The sequence below is a fragment of the Lactuca saligna genome, chromosome 8 (genome assembly GCF_052625555.1).
Source record: "Lactuca saligna cultivar CGN05327 chromosome 8, ASM5262555v1, whole genome shotgun sequence".
Classification (NCBI taxonomy): Eukaryota; Viridiplantae; Streptophyta; class Magnoliopsida; order Asterales; family Asteraceae; genus Lactuca; species Lactuca saligna.
The window spans coordinates 63,132,304-63,152,487 of NC_136424.1; the positions used below are offsets into that span (position 1 = coordinate 63,132,304).

At 36.6% G+C, this 20,184-nt stretch overlaps 1 long non-coding RNA gene across 3 annotated transcripts; it reads left to right on the forward strand.

Moving 5' to 3' along the window:
- Positions 1-18,607: 18,607 nt before the first annotated feature.
- LOC145008222 (uncharacterized) lies at positions 18,608-19,817 on the forward strand. 3 transcript variants are annotated; one of them, XR_013663305.1, is made up of 3 exons: positions 18,720-18,948; positions 19,024-19,180; positions 19,520-19,817. It is a non-coding gene; the product is annotated as an uncharacterized LOC145008222 (long non-coding RNA). The 3 variants fall into 3 exon arrangements; XR_013663306.1 differs by having other exon boundaries at positions 19,595-19,817; XR_013663304.1 differs by lacking the exon at positions 19,520-19,817 and having other exon boundaries at positions 18,608-18,948; positions 19,024-19,504.
- The last annotated feature ends 367 nt before the right edge of the window (positions 19,818-20,184 follow it).

The following is a 20,184-nucleotide window of genomic DNA, read 5'->3' on the forward strand; positions in this document are numbered from 1 at the left end:
TCAGGGGGGAATACAAGCAAAACTACAAATATTTTCAAAAACCTAATACTGATTTATTTCTATAAATATCTGGCTAATCTTTAAATATCTTTACCCCTTATGTATTATGTTGAGCATAAGGGATGTTTTCTTAGTTATAACTACGTGAATTTCAGTACAGGAAACAACCAAACCAATTAAATTATTACGGGAATAATTTGGGGTCTTTAGTTCTTGTTTTATGAATATAGACTTTATAACTTGTCTTAACTTTTTTTTATATATACCTATGTATAATGCTTGTAATACTTTACTTTTGAACAAATGTAAATTTCAATATGTAATGTAATGGTTGTCTACTTTGCTTACTATGTGCATTGGATTTGATACTCAACGTGGAGTCCGCCCCGAAAATGTTTCCGCCTTCGGTTTTCGGGGTGTGACAGATTGGTATTAGAGCCCTTGTTTATAGTGAACTAGTATACCAAACCTTACATGGTATAAGACGATAAACACTAAGAGGCCTAAGTGCTCTGAACTAAAAGTATACCTCAAATATAAGTATTTTCAAAAGTATACAAGTATACCTAACCGTCGAAATCCGTAACTTCAAGTAGAACAAAACATAAGTAAATAGGTGTTGTACGTTGTGGTTAAACCTGGGCAGTTATGTAGTCGTGTCTATGATCAATATAGCCTGGCCAACTATATTCATTCGAGACACGACCAACATGTGCTTGGGAGTGACTGTGGTGTGCGGCATGCCTACAACTTACCCTAATATCCCAAACATCGAACTGTGGTCATAGCAAATCATGAAATACTATGGGAGTATTTCTTGAGCCAATCCTTGTTAGAAATCCTCAATCGAGCATTGTTCCCTGATCATTTATCTAGCGATAAATTATCTGTTTTGCTAACTCCTTCCTATTTTATCGTTTATTCGGAATATATAACTGCCATATCTCTTGATTCAATTCGGAGGACTTATCATCCTCTCTTTCCTGATCTTATTAGATCAAGATGCCTCCAAGAAAGAGACCCAGCTCAAAGACCAACAACAACCCTCCTCCGCCACCACCTTCTCTTCAAATCGATCTGGTAACCCTTCAGACACTTTTTACTGCCGCATTGACAGCAGCCATGTCACAAAGGAACCCCAGTAGTTCAGGAGGTGATCCCCAACCCCAGAACCTAGAAGATAGTCAAGGAAACCAAAAAGGGGGTTCTTATAAGACTTCATGAACGCGAAACCCACATTCTTCGATGGCACTGGAGGTGTCATTTCCCTAACTCGATGGTTCGATAAAATCGAATCTATTTTCAAAATTTGTGCTTGCTCTGATTCGGATAAAGTGAAGTTCGCCGCTTGTACCTTCACCGATAAAGCCTTAACTTAGTGGAACGGCCGAGTCAAATCCTTAACTTTACCTGTAGCTAATGCTATGGGTTGGGAGGCCATGAAGGATCTTCTCCTTGCTGAGTACTGCCCACGGGGCAAGATGAAAAAGTTAGAACATGAACTATGGAATCTAAAGATGTAAGGTTCCGACATAGCCGCCTACACTTCAAGGTTTGACGACTTGCTGCTACTTTGCCCGGGAATGGTTACCCCGGAGAGTAAGAAGATAGAGAGATTCATCTGGGGGTTGACCCAGCCAACCAAGGGAAACGTCCTAGCTACGAGGCCGAATACTTACGACAATGCCAAATGTATTGCGCAAATTCTGATCGACCACAAAGATAACCCTGATGAGGAGACCACCGCTCCTGGGCTAACTAAGAGTAGTGGTGGAAGTAAAAAGAAATTCTGGAACAAGCGGAAGGCCCTAAGTACACAGGGAACCGCTATGAAACATCAAACAATAGCAGTCCACGCTGCTACTGTCCCTGCTGCCGTCACTACAGTTGGATCTACAACTCAGACTCCTACCAGTGGATATATCGGTACCCTTCCTTGGTGAGAAAAATGTAGCTATCATCATCGTACTCCTGGACCATGTCGCGAAAGACTCTGCAACAACTATGGTAAGAAGGGCCACCTTGCTCAAGCCTGCAGAAAACCAGCCAAATCAACAAACCAATCATCTGGAGCAGGTGTCAGTCGGGCCTGCTACGGTTGCGGCGAAGTAGGGAATTTCAAGAGAAATTTCCCGAAAGCAGAAGTAGATAGCAACGTTGTAAGAGTCCTAGCTATAAGACAAGGTGAGGCAGCCGCCGATCCCACCATTGCCATAGGTATATATATTCTTCCACGACAGCCCTTATACTCACAATCCTTTCTGATTATATGGTTGAAAGAAAATTTTTTATACATTCAATTAAAACATCACCTTAACCGTAGTCCTCCATTAGTAACCAAAATGTCAACCGTCGAGGTGTCTAACAACGAGAAAGAGAACATTAGCGATATATTCGTGGGTTGAACTCTTACCCTCAGCAATCGTTCTTTTCCTATCGATCTTATGCTGTTTTTGCAATTAAGAACTTTGAAATATTCATTGGCATGGATTGATTGAGTCTCAATCGTGATGATATCCTTGTTCCGAAAAATCTATCCATCTCAGCCTTTCCCCGGCCAAACTCTCAACATCGGAGACGATAAACTTAGTTCCAGCTGTTGTACCATTTCGTATGTCAAAAGCCCGAATGGATTCCCAAAAGAGTGTGCCATAATTTCCTAGCCTAATTGACCATTAAGAAACAGAAAGTGCATCCCCGAAGTCTACAATTTTCCTGGCATCTTTTCCCGAAGAGCTTCCAAGAATTCCTCCCGAGTGTCGAGTCGAGTTTCGCATCGACCTAATTCCTGGAACTACCATCATAGTCAAAACCCCCATGTCGATTAGCGCTAGGAGTAATGCAGTAGTTATTTAGTCAACTTGATGAGTTGACCATCAAAACTGATATCCTCTTTCCTCGAATAGATGACCATTTCAATCCACCTCAGATAACCAACCACTTCTCAAAGATAAACCTTACGACAAGATACCATCAACTATGAGTCCACGAGAGTGATGTTCCTTAGACAGTATGCCAAACTCGATACGGTCACTATAAGCTCGTAGTGATGCCCATCGATCAAACCACCTCCCTTGGTTATGTAGTAGACAATGAAGACATACATGTGGAATCCTCCTAAGATCAAAGTAATAGAGAATTATTCGGCACCAAAGACACCCACAGAAACCCTTCAATTCTTTGGTCTCACTGACTACTATTACAGGTTAATCCAGAATTTTTCCTGAATCGCCAAAACCTTAACCATTCCGACATCGAAAGATGTACCCTCTTGTAGGAGGTGTTACTTTGGAAAGACATGGTACGCCATGGAAAGCATGGAGAACCTAACCCTTGGTATATTACACCCTTCGATATCCTCGTTAGTAACCTTCGAACACCGACTATCTTCAGAACTTAGCAGCAACCATCTGGTATTCCACGTCTTTGTTCGTAAGAAGTGCCTACTCGACGAAACCCTAGTAATCCCTTCAATGTGACCGAAACCAACGAAAGTCTGAACCTCATGGAGAAATCAATTGAAACCATAGATCGAGAGATTAAACATACGAAACAAAACCGTATCCCGATAGCGAAGGTTTGCCGGAATTCCATACGAAGACACAAATTCATTAGGAGCGTAAAGGTTCGATAAAATAGAAGTATCCGTATCTCTTTCGAAATCCTTGAGTCGCATTTAAAGTTTGAATTTCGGGACGAAATTCCCTCTAACGGGGGGATAATGTGACAACCCGAAGTTTGTCCATCGCCGTAACCCATTTCGTCCATAAAATTCGTCTCTTTCGAATTGTTTCCGTTTAAGTTTTAAATTAAGTCATTATCTTTGAGATTTATATTATGACTTAATGGATGTCTAAACATGTTTAGAACTCATTTTAACACTCCATATTAGTAATCGGAAACATCTTAGTTTCAACCATATCGGGTTACGACATCTTAATTGGGTGCGACCAAAAGCCGCGTTTAACGTCGATATCGGGTAGAATTCCACCGTGTCCCGAACTTAGGACCTATTTAAAGGAGATTAATCTTCCATTGAAGCTTTTTCCCTCTCTCACTACTCTCTCTCTCTAACCCCTCTCCTCAAACCAAAGATCTAAGTCCAAAAACATCAAATTTAGGCTTCAAATCTTCAAGGTAACTTCCCTAACTTGTTGTTCAACCTCATTAGCCTTCAAATCCGAGTTTAATCTATGAAAAAGGACCTCATTCATGAGTTTACGGCCCTGGAGCATGCTTGGTCCGTAAACACATAAAAAGTGGGTTTTTGAGCCTTAAAACCCCTCCAAACCAACTTTAGGGCTTAGATATGATTTTATGGCTTACCAATTCGAACTTAGAACACCCTAAACATGATTTTTGAGGAGTAAACATGAGTTTACTGCCCAAGAACATACTTGGTCCGTAAACTCATCATTCTTGAAGAGTAAACTCAAAATCAAGTGTTTAAAAGCCATTTAAACACACCTTTAGCCTTGGAATAAATCCTAGAACCAACCACAATCGATTTGAGGACCTTAAACATAATAAAAACCCTCCATTTGAGAGTTTATGGCCATGACCCCCCAAGGATAGGTTCCAGGGCCGTAAACTCACATAAGTTAGTCAAATGGTGCCCAAAATTCATTCTAAGGCTTGTAAAAATTGTCTAAATCACATGTGATTGTCCTAGCCACCAAAACACATAAGGATTGTGGGGGGGGGTAAGTTTACGGCCATAAACTCCTATTTTACTGCCGTAAACTCTCTTAAATGGTCAATACGTGGGTTAAATCCATTCATATGCCTTAGATGTCATCCTAGCTAATTTCCCCAAGTGATGTTTGACCATTTAGCACCTTAAAACCCATCATCCATGAGTTCATGACTGTAAACTCATATGGAAATGGTCTTAGGGCCGAAAACTCCATAAGGAGTTTACACTTGAAGAGTAAACACAATATCCAAGCCATATACGTCCCTAGATGTCATCCGAGTCGCTCTAAACACTTGATTTGAGGTGTTTTCGCATCCTAGAGTAAATAATCATATCTAATTAGTGAATTAAAATCTAATTAGATAAAAATGTGTATCATTTCACATTTCATAGGAACCACGCGCGTTTTCAAGCCTTGAACTGACGTTTAGCATCCAAACCGACACATTCCGCGATTGGTGATTTCATACCACTACCCTTTTTCCGTGTTTTTCAATGTTTTCAGGGGGGAATACAAGCAAAACTACAAATATTTTCAAAAACCTAATACTGATGTATTTCTATAAATATCTGGCTAACCTTTAAATATCTTTACCCCTTATATATTATGTTGAGCATAAGGGATGTTTTCTCAATTATAACTACGTGAATTTCAGTACAGGAAACAACCAAACCAATTAAATTATTATGGGAATAATTTGGGGTTTTTAGTTCTTGTTTTACGAATATAGACTTATATAAAGTTAATAGATAAACTATGTCTGATTCAGTTTATCTCTGTTTAATTCAGATTATATTGCCAGATCATTTCATTGTATTAAACTGTTTGTATTGTATTATGTTTCTAAACGATTAGTATGTTTGATAACGTTCAAGAACACCATGAATAGTATAATACTAGCTTGTGAGGTTCGTCATCTTTATTAGTAAATCCTCCTCGGAAGTGTAACCAGAGTCTCCTGAAGGGAGAGCGTGGAATTTGAGGATAGATCTATTCGGGACTGACAATCCCACACCTTAACTGCTAGCTACAGTTAGGCGGGCACGCCTGGGGTGACAAATTCTTGAATATCGTTTCGACGTCTGACAAACGTCAAGGAGGTCTCTTTGTTGTATAAGCATGGTTACCCGACTCACAATACGTATTAATATAAGTTTATTCACGGAATTTAATTTCATATCTATTTTCTATCTATAGTTCTTATATCTAGTACGGGATGGTAGTCCCATGGTTTTGTATCTTATATCTAGTACATGATGATAATCCCATGGTTTTGAATCTATATCTATTACGGGATGATAATCCCATGGTTTTGAATCTATATCTAGTACGGGATGATAATCCCATGGTTTTAAATCTATATCTATTTATAGTTTTGTGTATATCAAACTATTTTATAACTGGTACGTGATAGTAACCCATGATTTATTAGTAAATAGTTTTATGTGTAAAACTATACAATGTAATTCTTAACTAAAACTTTACTTTTAGGAAAATATAGGATTTTCCTGGGATAACAACTGTACATAACCAGAACCGTGTAATAAATCAATTAACTAAACTTTACATATAAGAAAATATAGGATTTTCTTGGATTTGTAACTTTTTCGGAAAACCAAAGGAAAACTTAAACATTTTCAGATAAACAAACATCTTATGAACTCACCAGCTTTATGCTGTTTTTCAAACTGCTTGTATTCTCAGGTCCGCGTTAGACAGGTACCCAGTGATCCCTTTTGGAGAAGACGGAGCGTACAGAAGAACTCGTCTTAACTTTTGTTTATATATACCTATGTATAATGCTTGTAATACTTTACTTTTGAACAAATGTAAATTTCAATATGTAATGTAATGGTTGTCTACTTTGCTTACTATGTGCATTGGATTTGATACTCAACGTGGAGTCCGCCCCGGAAATGTTTCCGCCTTCGGTTTTCGGGGTGTGACATACCAGGGTTCCCCTGATATCTACTGACCATGCTCAATGCAAAGGCCACATCAGGACTAGTACAAGTCATAGCATACATGATTGAGTCTACATCGGAAGCATACGGTACTCGACTCATCTCTGCTATCTCATCCTGTGTACTCGGGCTCTGAGTCATACTCAGTCTTGCGTTACTTTGGATCGGTAACTCTCCTTTCTTGGAATTCTGCACGCTGAATCTATTCAACCACCTCTCCAAGTAGGTACTCTGACTGTAACGCCCGTGTTTCTAGGCTAGGCATTAATATTGATGTAATATTCTAGGTTAACCTTTGTAACTCATTTTGAAATAATAGAAATGTATTATTTGAGTATTATGTGTTTATTGCTTAATTATTGTGATTTAAATGAATTAAGGATAAAATAAGAGTTAAAATGAAATTTTAGATAAGACCAATATCTATGAAGGAAGTTGTAGTGGTCGTGACAAGGGTTCCGAATATATAAAGAATGCTCAAATCCAAGTTATAATGAAGAAGTTATGACCTGTCGAAGTTTTGCGATAGAACCGGTACGACACTGCGTGACGTAAATAGTGAGTTTACAATAGAGCGATATTGAGCCTTAGTGATCTAAACGAAAGTCGTCGAATACGTTAAACTGAGAGCGTGCATAAGAAGAACGTCTAAATCTGACTTCGTATGAGGAAGTTATGATTTTTCTATGTTTCGACTTAGCAGTATGCAACCCAAAGTTCGAAAATAAGATCACATGATTTCTAGCCGAAACAATCTAAATGAGAATCGAAGATCTCATTGGTAGTAATGCAACGGTAAAAAGACAAACGAAAACGGACGTCAGATGAAGAAGTTATGATTTTCTAACGAAGTTTTCCTGTCCCGGCCTACTAAAAATAATATAGTAAAAGTTAAAAACAAAAACTAGCCGAAGGAGTCTAAACAAGAGTTGTAGAGCATAATCTCACCTATGCGTTCATATAAATAACGTCGAAAACAGAGCTCGTATGCGAAAGATATGAATTTCTGAAGTTTGGGGCACAAATTTCCATCTGTGTCAGAGCTCACAATGTGAGCATAGTGTTCACGACATGAGCAGGTGATGGACACCTTCCAGGGCAAGTGGCCATGATGAACGCAGTGACCTATCAAGCTCACGACATGAGCATTAGTGGCTCATGACGTGAGCATAGGATTTCAGCCCCCTATAAATAGAAAGCGAGGCCAGCCGTTTAGGGTTGCCAATTTCTTTCCTCTCACTCCATATTACCTTGATTTACGTGCAAGTTATACCCCCGAAGCCACGATATCATCCCGACACCTGAAGCAAGTCCCGAAGCTCCGAAGATCCCGAGAAGAAAAGAGTTTTCAAGCCGAAGTTCTGCCCGCGAGAATCCCGGTGTGTGCAGAGATCAGAGTTTCACCGAAGAATACCACTTTAAGAGTTGTAGTGTTGTCCGAGCATTGTCTTATCAAGTGAGTGCATAGTCCCTTTCATATACATGATTTTTAATACAAGTATTATTGTATGTATTAAGTATATTTTGTGAGTAAGTGTATCTTCCCTTTTCTTATAACACATAAATATGAAGTATCTCATATAGAATACGTGCTATATACATATATATATATATATATATATATATATATATATATATATATATGTATGTATATGATTTGTTTATCTAGAATGAGTATTGAATGTATATCGTATCAAGTTAATAAGTTGAATCTAAATGAATATGCATGTTGCTATCTACAAAAATGTTGGGTAGAAGTGGGTAGATAGTTGACATGTGATAAACTGATGAGAGGCCTCGATGTTATTATGATCCAGTTATCTAGCAGAGTTTAGATGACGACCACAGACTTTTCTAGACAGTCTAGTGGAACGCTGGCAGGCTCGCCACCTGTAGGTGTTAATGAACTTGGGTGTTCATTTGATGTACTCCATCCCCCACACGGTTGCCTTGTTTGGCATATATTGCTAAAGAAACCCCGAAGCATGTGTTGTCGCCCTGATTAAAATCCTTAGAATAGGTCCCTTGTGATAGTTGTTTTAGGGACGTAAAGTGAGGATAACTGGAATGGGTAATTGGGTTATTGTTGGTTAATGAAATTAGTATAAATATTTATTGTGGGTTGAAAACCTTATATGCCCACCAGGCTATCAAGCCTGACCCACTCAGTTTTCTTTGTATTACAGGAAGTGGCGGGAGAGCATAAGTTGGATGACGTGTCAAGATATAATGATTATAGGCTTGTAGTGTATATAATTGTTGTAAGGCTTATAATGTGCTGTTTATACTTTTTATGTATCGGAACATGACATCCCGAGTTTTGTTATATAATGAAAATACATTTCTTTAAGAAATGCTTTGGTAAATCTTATTTTATCATATTTCGTTTTGGGAACAAATTCCGCAACTCTTTTAATCAAAGGATTACTCTAAAATTATTTTAAAAGCATAAATTAAATTGGTCTTTTCTGGCCGTGAATTTGGGGATGTCACACTGACTAAGTCCAATTAGTCTTTTACTCATGTCTCTCAAAATCCTTATCCCTAGGATATATGCGGCTTCTCTAAGGTCCTTTATAGAAAAACACTTCTCAAGCCAGGATTTAACTTCCTACAGAGTCGGGATGTCATTTCCTATGGCATATAGTACCAAAAAGCTAACTATACTCCCACTAGCCTTGACATATACACAAGATTCATCTTTACTTCTCGAAAAACCAAACTCTTGGACTTTCTCATCGAAACAAAGATTCCATCTGTGAGGTGATGGTTTCAATCCATAGACGGATTTCTCAAGCTCACACACTCTATTAGGGTACTTTGTACTGACAAAACCATATGGCTGACTCATGTAAACATCTTCAGCCAACTTTCCATTAAGGAAAGCGGTTTTGACATTTATTTGCCATATTTCATAATCATGAAATGCAGTAATGGCTAACATAACCCTAATAGACTTAATCTTCACTACTGGTGAAAAGGTCTCATCATAATCAACTCCCGGAATTTGAGAAAATCCTTTTGCAACCAGTCGCACCTTATAAGTGTGTACATTACCATCCATGTCGGTATTCTTCTTGAAGATCAATTTGCCTCCCACTGTTTCCTTGGCTCATGAACTCTCTCTTGTGAAAGACTCCTCTCCTTGATAAAAAGACCACATTATCACTAGGTCTGTAGAAGAGGTAACCAAAGGATATATGTGGGTAGCCGATGAAAATACACTTCTCACTTCGAGGTTCGAGCTTATCATGAGACTCATGCCTCACGAAAGCCTCGCAACCCCAAATCTTGATGTGGTCAAGATTGGTAACTTTTCCGGTCCACATCTCATGAGGTGTTTTGGCAACCTTCTTTCTAGGGACTAGATTAAGGATATGGGCGGCAGTCTCTAAGGCATACCCCTAGAATGAGATTGGTAGCGAAGCTCGACTCATCATGGAATGAACCATATCCAACAAGGTTCGATTACACCTCTCAGCCACACCATTAAGTTGTGGTGTCCTCGGAGGTGTCAATTGTGAGATAATCCCACGTTCCTTAAGATAGTCAAGGAACTCTGTACTAAGATACTCACCACCTCGATTGGATCGAAGCATCTTAATGTTCCTGCCCAACTAATTCTCCACTTCCTGTTTGAACTCTTTGAATCTTTCAAAGGTCTCTTACTTATGCTTGATTAAGTAGACATATCCATATATACTAAAATCATCAGTAAAAGTCACATAGAAGCGGTTAGCATCTCTTATGGCGGTTCTGAAGGGTCCACATACATCAGTATGTATGAGATCCAACAAAACCTCACCCCTAGCACAAGTACCAGTGAATTGTGACTTTGATATTTTCCCAAGAAAACAATATTAACAACTATCACCTGACTTTAATACGTTTCTTGCTTACATGTCCAAGACGACAATGCCATAATGATGCTTTATCAAAACTAGTGGAAGAATCGATACACAATGCATTATTTCCTAGGTTATTAACAACCGACATAGTTTCATATACACCATCACAAGGTAATGCTTTAAAATAAAAAAACCTTATTAAAGAAATCATTAATACCACTATTTTCATTATCAAACAAAAAGGTAAAACCTTGTTTGTAGAAACCATGAAAGGAAATAATATTTCTCGTCATTTCAGACGAGTAACAACACTTATTCAAATCTAACATTAATCCACTACTTAGTTACAAAGAATAAACTCCAATTTTGGTGACAGGTGAAGCTTTCCTAATCCCCATGATCAAGTTTATCTTCCCATTCTCCAAATTCTCACTTCTTCTTAGTCCCTGCAAATCAGTACATATGTGAATACCACTAGCTGTATCAAGGACCCAAGAATTAGAATGGGGTGAATTATTAGACAATATAATGTATGTACCTGCATGGTTAGGTTTTACTTTCCCATCCTTCACATATTGCTGGTACTTTGGGTAGTTTCGCTTCCAGTGCGACTTTTCATGGCAATAGAAGCATTTAGCCTCTTTAGGGTTAGCAGAAGGACTGACGAAACCTTTCTTGGTTCCACTTGAAGAGGAGCCATTCAGGGTCTTACCCTTGGTACCCTTTGGAGGGCTCTTCCTCTTTTTTCCTTTGCCTTTCCCGTTTTCCAAGATAGGGGCCGCGGTAGGAGTAGGAGTGGTAATAATCGATTTATTCTTAAGACCACTTTCCACTATCTTCAAGAGTCCTCGAAGTTTGCTATGTGTAACTTCCTCCATTTTCGTGTGGTATGTCATATAGAATTGATTATAACACGAAGGTAAGGAGTGCAAAATGATGTCAATTGTCAACTCCTCAGGGAAGTTCACATTCAGTTTCAACAAACGGTCCACATACCTTTGCATTTTCTGCATGTGGTCCGTGATGGGTTCACCATCTTTCATTCAGGTTGTTATCATGGAGGAGATGATTTCATATCGCTCTTGACGAGCACTCTGATGGTAGCGGTCCATCAAATCCTGGTGCATATCAAAAGGATAGTAGTCGTCATAGGACTTTTGGAGCTTGGTTGTCATAGTAGCCAACATGATACATGTCAGTTTGGTAGCATCTCTTTCATGTGCCTGATATTCAACGATCTCCTCAGGAGTAGCATACAACTCAAGTTCCTTAAGCTCCTTGTCGAGGACATATTCGTTGTCCTCATACCGAGTGACCATCCTGATGTTCTTGATCCAATTCATAAAGTTGGATCCATCATAGATGACTCTCCCACAAAGGTTCATGAGAGAGAAGGAGCCAGTAGGGTTTGAGCCAGAAGCAACATTGTTGGAAGACATCTGAAAAGAAGAAACACAAGTTTAGATTAGATATAAAGATAGTCCTTAATAAAACACCCAAATGTAATATTACGGTTAGGACCCAACACAATATTTTATAACTTAGAAGAGGGATGCCGTAATCCAAGCTATAAAATATTTGAAGGTAGGTGAATGACGATTCACCAATTTCCACCATGGAAAACGAAATAAATTATTAGGTTTTAATTGGTTTTAAAACTCCTAGATTCTTTAAGATTCATTGAACTTTTCAATGACATGTTTCAATCTCCAGTGTGCCCTTCAGGTTTTGTGATTGGGATGCTGAGGATCACAAAACAAGGTGTGAAGTAACCATGCAAATTAGTTGGTACCCTTAATGTTTAACACTCAATCGATGTACCAGTTAACCATACGCACTCGACCTATGATAAACCTTAAGCCACCCTTTTATTACCTTGTTAAGTCCAGGTTATTGTATCGGTTAACCACACACGCTGCACTAACGACTTAATAAAAGTGCAAAGCATAATTTCATGGGTTATCACCTTATTCACATTTTCCTAGAGTAAATAATATTGGGAATTTATGAAAACATTTAATTATTTTATATTCATCATACTTTAATGAAGATTTAAAGTACTTGTTCTACCCGTTTGGCTAACGACCCTCCACCGGTCAAGAAAGCAGTGGGTGAGAGTGGACACCCATTAAGTTGCTATTTTATAGGCAGCAACCTTATACCTCCTTTATAGACCGGCTTTGTGAATGAGGCCTACTAACGGTAAAAAAAAACTTGTTCTTATACATATATAATTATTATTAAACTTATAATATTATAAAGTATAAGGGTTGAATTTTAATTTTTAAAATTCTAGGGGTTGGAACTAAAGTTTTTTTTAAACTGACTTTATATGTTCCAAAACTTGAGGGCAAGTTTTGTAACTTTCAAAATTTTTTATCTTTCATAACTTATGAGTTAATGGTTTATTAAAATGAGAGACTTTTCATTTTATGTAACCTATGTGTTTCTTTAATGGACTTTAAAAAAAATGACTTTTGGTAATCCATAACTTGAGGACAAATTATGGATTCCATTCAAACACATAATGATCAAGAATTAAACTAACAAGCAAGTTACAAATAATACCTATGATCTTTTAAACTCATAAGTTCATGAACATGCATATCAACAATTTCAAGAATCATAAATAAACTATATAAAACTTGAAAATTTGATAATAGCCATTGTAAATGGATTAGCATAACCATTACACCATCTAAAACAAGTTTTATAACACCAAAACAGTTTAGGGTAATGTTTCTAGTTCATTTCCAGCAGCAAAACTCGAAAATCTGCATTCTGGGGCTCTTACTCGTCGAGTGCACGAACCTACTCGACAAGTAGGATGAGCTAACTCATGAAATCATCGAGTTCCCACATGGAATCGGCGAGTTCATGCTACAGAATGCAAAAAAATGAGTTTTTTCAACAAGTTTGCATCAAGTATCAAATAAACAAGCCTAGGCTCTGATACCATTGAAAGGGTTTTGAGCATTCTAACACTCCTAAGGTGTACATGCAACCCTAGAAACCTTGGATCTATGTTTTACTAAGATACATGCAAAATTGATTTTCCAAGGTTCTTAACCTTTCTAGCATAGCATGGAGAACTTTTAAAACATAAATGCTAGAAGAAGAACATACCTTTTAGTTGTTTGGATTCCTTGAGAACCTTGTGAGCCTAACACCTCAAGTGTGATGCCTCAAATGTCTCACACAACACTACAACACTTGGAATGACCTTGAGAGAAGTTCACTAACACCTCAAAATCGGCTAGCCCTCTATCTTGTACAAGTAGTAGTCCCAATTATTGCTAGACATGGGGTCTTTATGTAGTTGTGACACAAGTAGGGTTACACCATGCAAACCCTAATTATCATGGCTTTCCATATTCCATGATCCATGGGTTTGTAACCTCTATGGATTATCCATGGAGCACCTTATGGGTTTTAACTCAATCCATACAAACCTTGGATCATTAGCCCAATATATAAGAATAGATGATTTATACAATCAACCCCATATATTTTATTAGTCTCTTTTTGATCACTTAATTAATTCAAAATTAATTCTTTGATCAATACTAATTAAATAATATTATTAATATATTATAACTTATAATATATTAATAATCCTTAAGTGTCATTTCTCACATTTAGTCTATCCAAGTGTTACAATGTCATGCAACCCAAATAGACCATGCTAATCGGGTCAAGTACATTCCAGAAATAGTTATGAACTTAGACACCTAATCCAACACTAACTGCTAGAAGTCTTTTAATTTTTATGTTGTAAAACTCTACTATTTATAGCTGCCTTCTGTTCTCTTTTTTTCATCAATAATATCACCAGAGTTCACCTACACTTATTTTTCATTCTGTTAAGATCCAACATATTCTATTTCCCACGTTGCCATAACTTTTTGTTTTAACTAGAGTATTTTAAGAAAAAAAAATCCCTTAGCTGTCTACTGTGCTTCTTGATATAAAATGAATTAGATTGATAATAAATAACGGAAATATGATCAGATCATATCAGATGAAAATGAGAAAGTTTGAGTAATGAGAAAGAAAGAAGGAGAACTCGTGAAGGACATCAGTGAATTGAAGATCATAGTATGGTCATTATATTTAAAAAAATTGTTTTTGTTTAAGTTGTGTTAAATTAATGGTTGCAATATGATTAGTTTTTGGGATGTAAGCTAAATCAAGATGTGTAACTAACTAACTTAGAAGAAAGTTGAGTTGAGACTATGCTTAGTGGCCTAATTTTGTCAATTCTAAGTATGATGTTTGTTAATTTCATCATTAATTTGTAGTTATGTAAGTGATGATAATATCATTTTTGATTCAAGTGTTTGTTGGTAGGAATGTATCAATCCGATTGTAATCATATCCTTGGTGGGGTATGAAGCTAGAGTTTTTGCTAATAAAAAGAGAGGAATGATAAATTAAGAGGCAAAATAGTAATCCAGCTTTTCTCCATTTTGCTTCTTGATCAAGAACTATAAATCAATTAATAAAAAAACACAAACCCGTAGAACAAGAAAGATGATTGATCATAAAAAGGAATACTTCAAAAATCCTGAAAATCAGAAAAGTTATAGTCGTGCATTTCATCAAACATTGTGCACAGGATCAGGCACATTTTTTGGGGTTTAGCATTATATCATTAACTTACAACCAAAAACATCACCTAAATTTCGTACAGAATGTGCACCATTAGGTAAGAAAAATAGTAAAATATAAAAAAAATAATAAGAGTTAGCTCAAACGGGTGGAATAACATACCTTCCGTCGACAATCTTCTTGTCCTCCTCTTATAGGCCAATACTTGAAAAAAAACCCTATATTGATTTCGAGTCTACAATATGTTATGCTTTTCTGGAACAACAAACACTTAATAATGTGTTTTTTGCATATGAATAGAAATAACTGGAGGTTTTAAACAACCTATAATGTTTTTTCAACAGATGGAGCGTTTTTTCTTTCGTATGTATTGAAGCTATGGGAAGATTTCAATAGATCCATAATTAATATAGTGTTTATTTTTTCGGTTGTTGTGCTTTTCGGATATGTCCTAATAAAATTGTATGCTGACTTGAAAAATATTCTGGATATTTAACAAGTAGTTAAACAAATTGATTTTGTTGACAAAAAGTCAGAAACTATAAAATGATTATTTCAAAACAACATGGTATCATAATTATTTGTGTGGAGAGATTTCTGCCTGTAATATGGTTTATGAATATATTTGTGTTAAGTTTTAAGAACTTTTTTTCATAATTGTATGAAAAATACTTCAATGATCCCTATGGTTTTGCCAAATTTGCATTTATCATCCCTAGCTTCTTTTTCTTGATGAGGATAGTCTATGTGGTTTCAATTTCGCGGACAAAATTGCAAAAATGATCCCTGTGGTTGGCAAAATCATGTAGTTTTGGTCCAGAATGAAATGTTGGTGCACCACTGGTCGAATTTTGGATACCTTGTGTGGTTTTGGTCTCTATGATTGTATTTTCTTCTGTTTTTAGTCCACATCCAACCTAAGATGACTAATATGCCCCTTAAATAAATATATTTTATTTTCTCTTACTTTTATTTTATTATTTTTATAATAAAATAAAAAAACAAAAACAAAATAAACTCACATCTCTCTCTCTCTCTCTAAATCCTTATCTGCCATGAACCATGTGATGTGGTGGTGCATCGGTGAGCCACGGAGACAACAACCTCATCTCTCGTACTTCTCTTCTCCTCATGTCGCGCAAACTCCACCGAACCCCCACCTGATTGCCTTGTTCCACCGGACCATTCTCCTGTCCACCTTCCCTTCAAGTTTCACCGTTATATGCCACCTCCGTTCTTCATTCTTCGAGTGATCTAAGGTCGGCGATTCTGCTGCTTTGCATCTATCATATCGCTGCCGAAGACGAGGAAGAAAAACCCACGAAGGGTCACCGGTCTCAAAGAAATGCTTCATCCCTATCGATAGAAGGACCTCTCCCTTGTTTCCCTTCTTCCTCACAATGAACACAACGAGCCCTCATGCTCTTTTCAAATCGCCTCATGCGACTGCTTTGTTCATCCCCTCTTTATCCTGATTAAAACAAGAGATGGGGACTTTATGAGCTCTAATTTCATTAAGATCCATTCCAGCACCTACAACCTTATTCCATCAAAGGTTCAAACATGCACTAGAAAAATCTCAATCCTCCGGCCACAAAACGAGATCTGAAAACTCTAGATCCGACGATAGGTCCGACGGTATTTGGGTTTCAAATCTAAGAAGGAGAGGCGTGGTTGCAAATGGATGCAATGAACAAATGGTGTGGCGAATAATTGATGGGTGTGGTTGTGAACGATACCCCCAACGAGATTCGAGTTGTAGTTATGTATTTTAGAGCTTTTCTTCGGAAGGAGGTGCAGGTGGTGTTCTGAAAAGGTAGAAGTAGTCACAGAAGTTTGTGATGCTGGTGGTTTTGATAAAGGACTTTTGGTGGGTCAAAGTTTTTCGGTGGAGAGAGGTGTTTTTTGGCATTGAGAAGTATAGAGGTTGAATACAGTAGTGGGAAGGGTACATGTGAAGGGAGGTGGAAGATGTAAAGAGATGATGAAAGAGAAAGTCGTGACAGTCGACGTTAATGGTGGCGTGAATCGGTGGTGATAGTGGTGGTAGTTGTTGGTGATGGTGGTGTCGGTTAATGGAGATGGGTTTTGTGTTCTTGAGTTTTCATCAAATACAAACACACACACACACACACACAGAGGCAGGTGGGCATTTTTCTCATTTTAAATTAATTAAAAACATTTATATAAATACAAAAAAATAATTAAAAAGACAAATATAAGGTGCATTAAGGTCATTTTAAGTGTATAGGAACCAAAAACAATAAAAAGATCCAATTTTGGACAAGTGGTGCACCAACATATCATTTTGGACCAAATCCACATAATTTTGTCAACCACAGGGACCATTTTTGCAATTTTGTCTTTTTGGCGTGGTTGCTCCCTGACCCATGTAAAATGACTTTTATACCCTTTTGTTGTACTTTATCCTTCTTTTTTTGGTTGATTACAATTTATATTAGAACTAAAAACACACAATGGATCACTTTGTTGAAAACACACACACATACACATATCTCTGCAACTAAACACACACACACAACCAACTCATTAGCAATGGCAGCGGAGGATGCAATTGAATAATTGTATCATATACTCATATGAATACTGTATACATAGTTCGAAAATGAGCTTTTATTTCAAGACTCTGCTATATAAGAGCTTAATATTAGAAAATATGAACTAAAATACGGTTGTTTTGGGTTATAGAATACGAAATAATTGGTGTATTCTAAGGGGGGGGGGTATTTGAACACATAATAAAGTACGGTTACTCTATATCTCACATTTCACATTTCATAACACCCTATCACATATAATACAACCATACCACATATAAAATACAACTATTTACAACCGTACTATATTACACCCAAAAAGAAATTAAATGCCTTAATACCAATGTTCTTATCCTATGCCTCTGTTGGGGCAGCATATACCATGATCTTTTCTTTTACCATGTAGAAGTATCTAAACACAAAACCAAAACAAACAAGTCAATTCCAGTCACATGCTTATAATATGAATAAAATTGATGGAACAAAGTGAATCTTAGTGGAACAAAGAATTAGAACATGATGCTTCACATGAAGTTTGTCAAGTTGTAGTCTTTTCTATGTAAATCTTGGTTCTTTTCTTAATTCCGCTAGAATAAACTACAAGAATATGACTCTACAGAGACAAAAGCTATAGACACGATAAATGTCGTCGCCATAGAGGACCATATAGGGACGACAAGTCGTCACTATAGAGTTGACAAATTTAATTTGACTGCCAACCATAAAGCGACGACAAATTGTTTCCATAGGTTGAGCGGGAAAAAAAAGACTTCGCGGGTATCCGAAAAACTGTAGGGACGACATATCGTCCCAAACATATATATATATATATATATATATATATATATATATATATATATATATATATATACCATCTTATAAAGGGTATATAATTGAGGATCCCATTATTTTTAAGACAATATCTTAAAAAACCAGGGATAAAATCATGGCCATTAATTATTAGATGGATGGTCTAGATGATGTACATGCTGGGAATCCATGAGCCCAAAGAAGTCACGAGTATTTGAATTCCATGTCTTTCTAACCCTAGGTATAAAATCCTAACTATAACATCGCCTCCTTCATTTGATGCAGTCGTGTGCTCTCCCCAAACCCTACACCCAAAAATCTCTCCTCGGTTTTCTCTTTCGATCTCCGCTGGTGTCGAATTCGGAACACTCACCACAAACGGTTACCCCTTTCACTCATACTCCACCACCACCTGCATCTGTTCCATCACCAACCTTCTCCTCCACTCCCATCCACGAAGGTATATTTTTTGTATGTTGGTTTAGTATATGACATTCCTCGCTCACTCTTAATTCTGTTTTATGTGTGTATTCAGAGCAATTGGTAGAGATGGAGACTTTTGATTGGAGAATGATGCAGAAGCCCTAAACGGCCACCATTTTTGGCGCTACTCGATCTTGCACACTCACTTTGTATACTCTAAACTCTGTTTTTCTCTTTCTAAAACGCCTCCTAACTACGTGTACCTTTTTGTAAGTATGCGATATCTTTTTTATTGGTCTTACTATTTACTTCTTTTACCTTCAGTGAGCAAATCAAGAAAAGCCAACTATAGTAAGGTTAGAGGGAAGTTGAGGGTTTTTCTTTCTTTTTGTTCACAATAAGTATCAGTTATGATGTTGTTTTTTATTCTAACATATCTGTTCATCTTCACATTTTTATTATCTAGAGCTACTCAAAAGCAGTAGATATAAAATCACAGAATGTATGTTTTACCCAAATACAGTAGATCTAAACACATTTTTGTACTGGAATATTATAGATTTGTAATCAAAGGTTGATATTTTCTATTTTTATTTGATTTGTTGCAGGTAGCTGGTTTTCCAAGATCTATTGCAGTTTTTTTTACTATTTTTCTAAAGATTTTAATTTTGATTTTACTGCAGGAATACATGGTTATAATTTTTAGATCAGTATGGTTGAAAATGTACCTCCAAGATTTGGTGACGTTAAAGTTTGTGTTAAACTTTAAGAAGTTACGTTAAAATCAAGAAAGGATATATGATATCATTTTGCAATAAAATTTAGTGAATGTTGATTTATTTTGTATTTGGTTGTATGTTTACTTTTTATTACTATGTTTATAAGAAATAGTCAATGTTTTTATTATATTCTATCTATTTAATTTTTGTTGATAATTTATTTGTAGTGTTTTTACTTGATTTAGATAAAAAGGTTTTTTAGTTTTAAAGGAAAATCATAAGAAAAATTATATTAAAACCTGATTTTAAAGAAAATACAAAACTCTAACCATAAATGGAGAATTTTTAAACAAAGCTTTGCTCTTAAAAAAGTTATAGATTGAGGTAATTATTATGAAACCGTTTTATGTTTCTAATTAGTTTTCTGAAAAATATTTGTAGCACAATTAATTAATGCATGGATATTTTATGAACACATGTAGAATACATATACATGAAGTCCTTATTAATATTTTTATTTTTTTAAACCTTAAAAGTTGTTTTATAAGGATGGT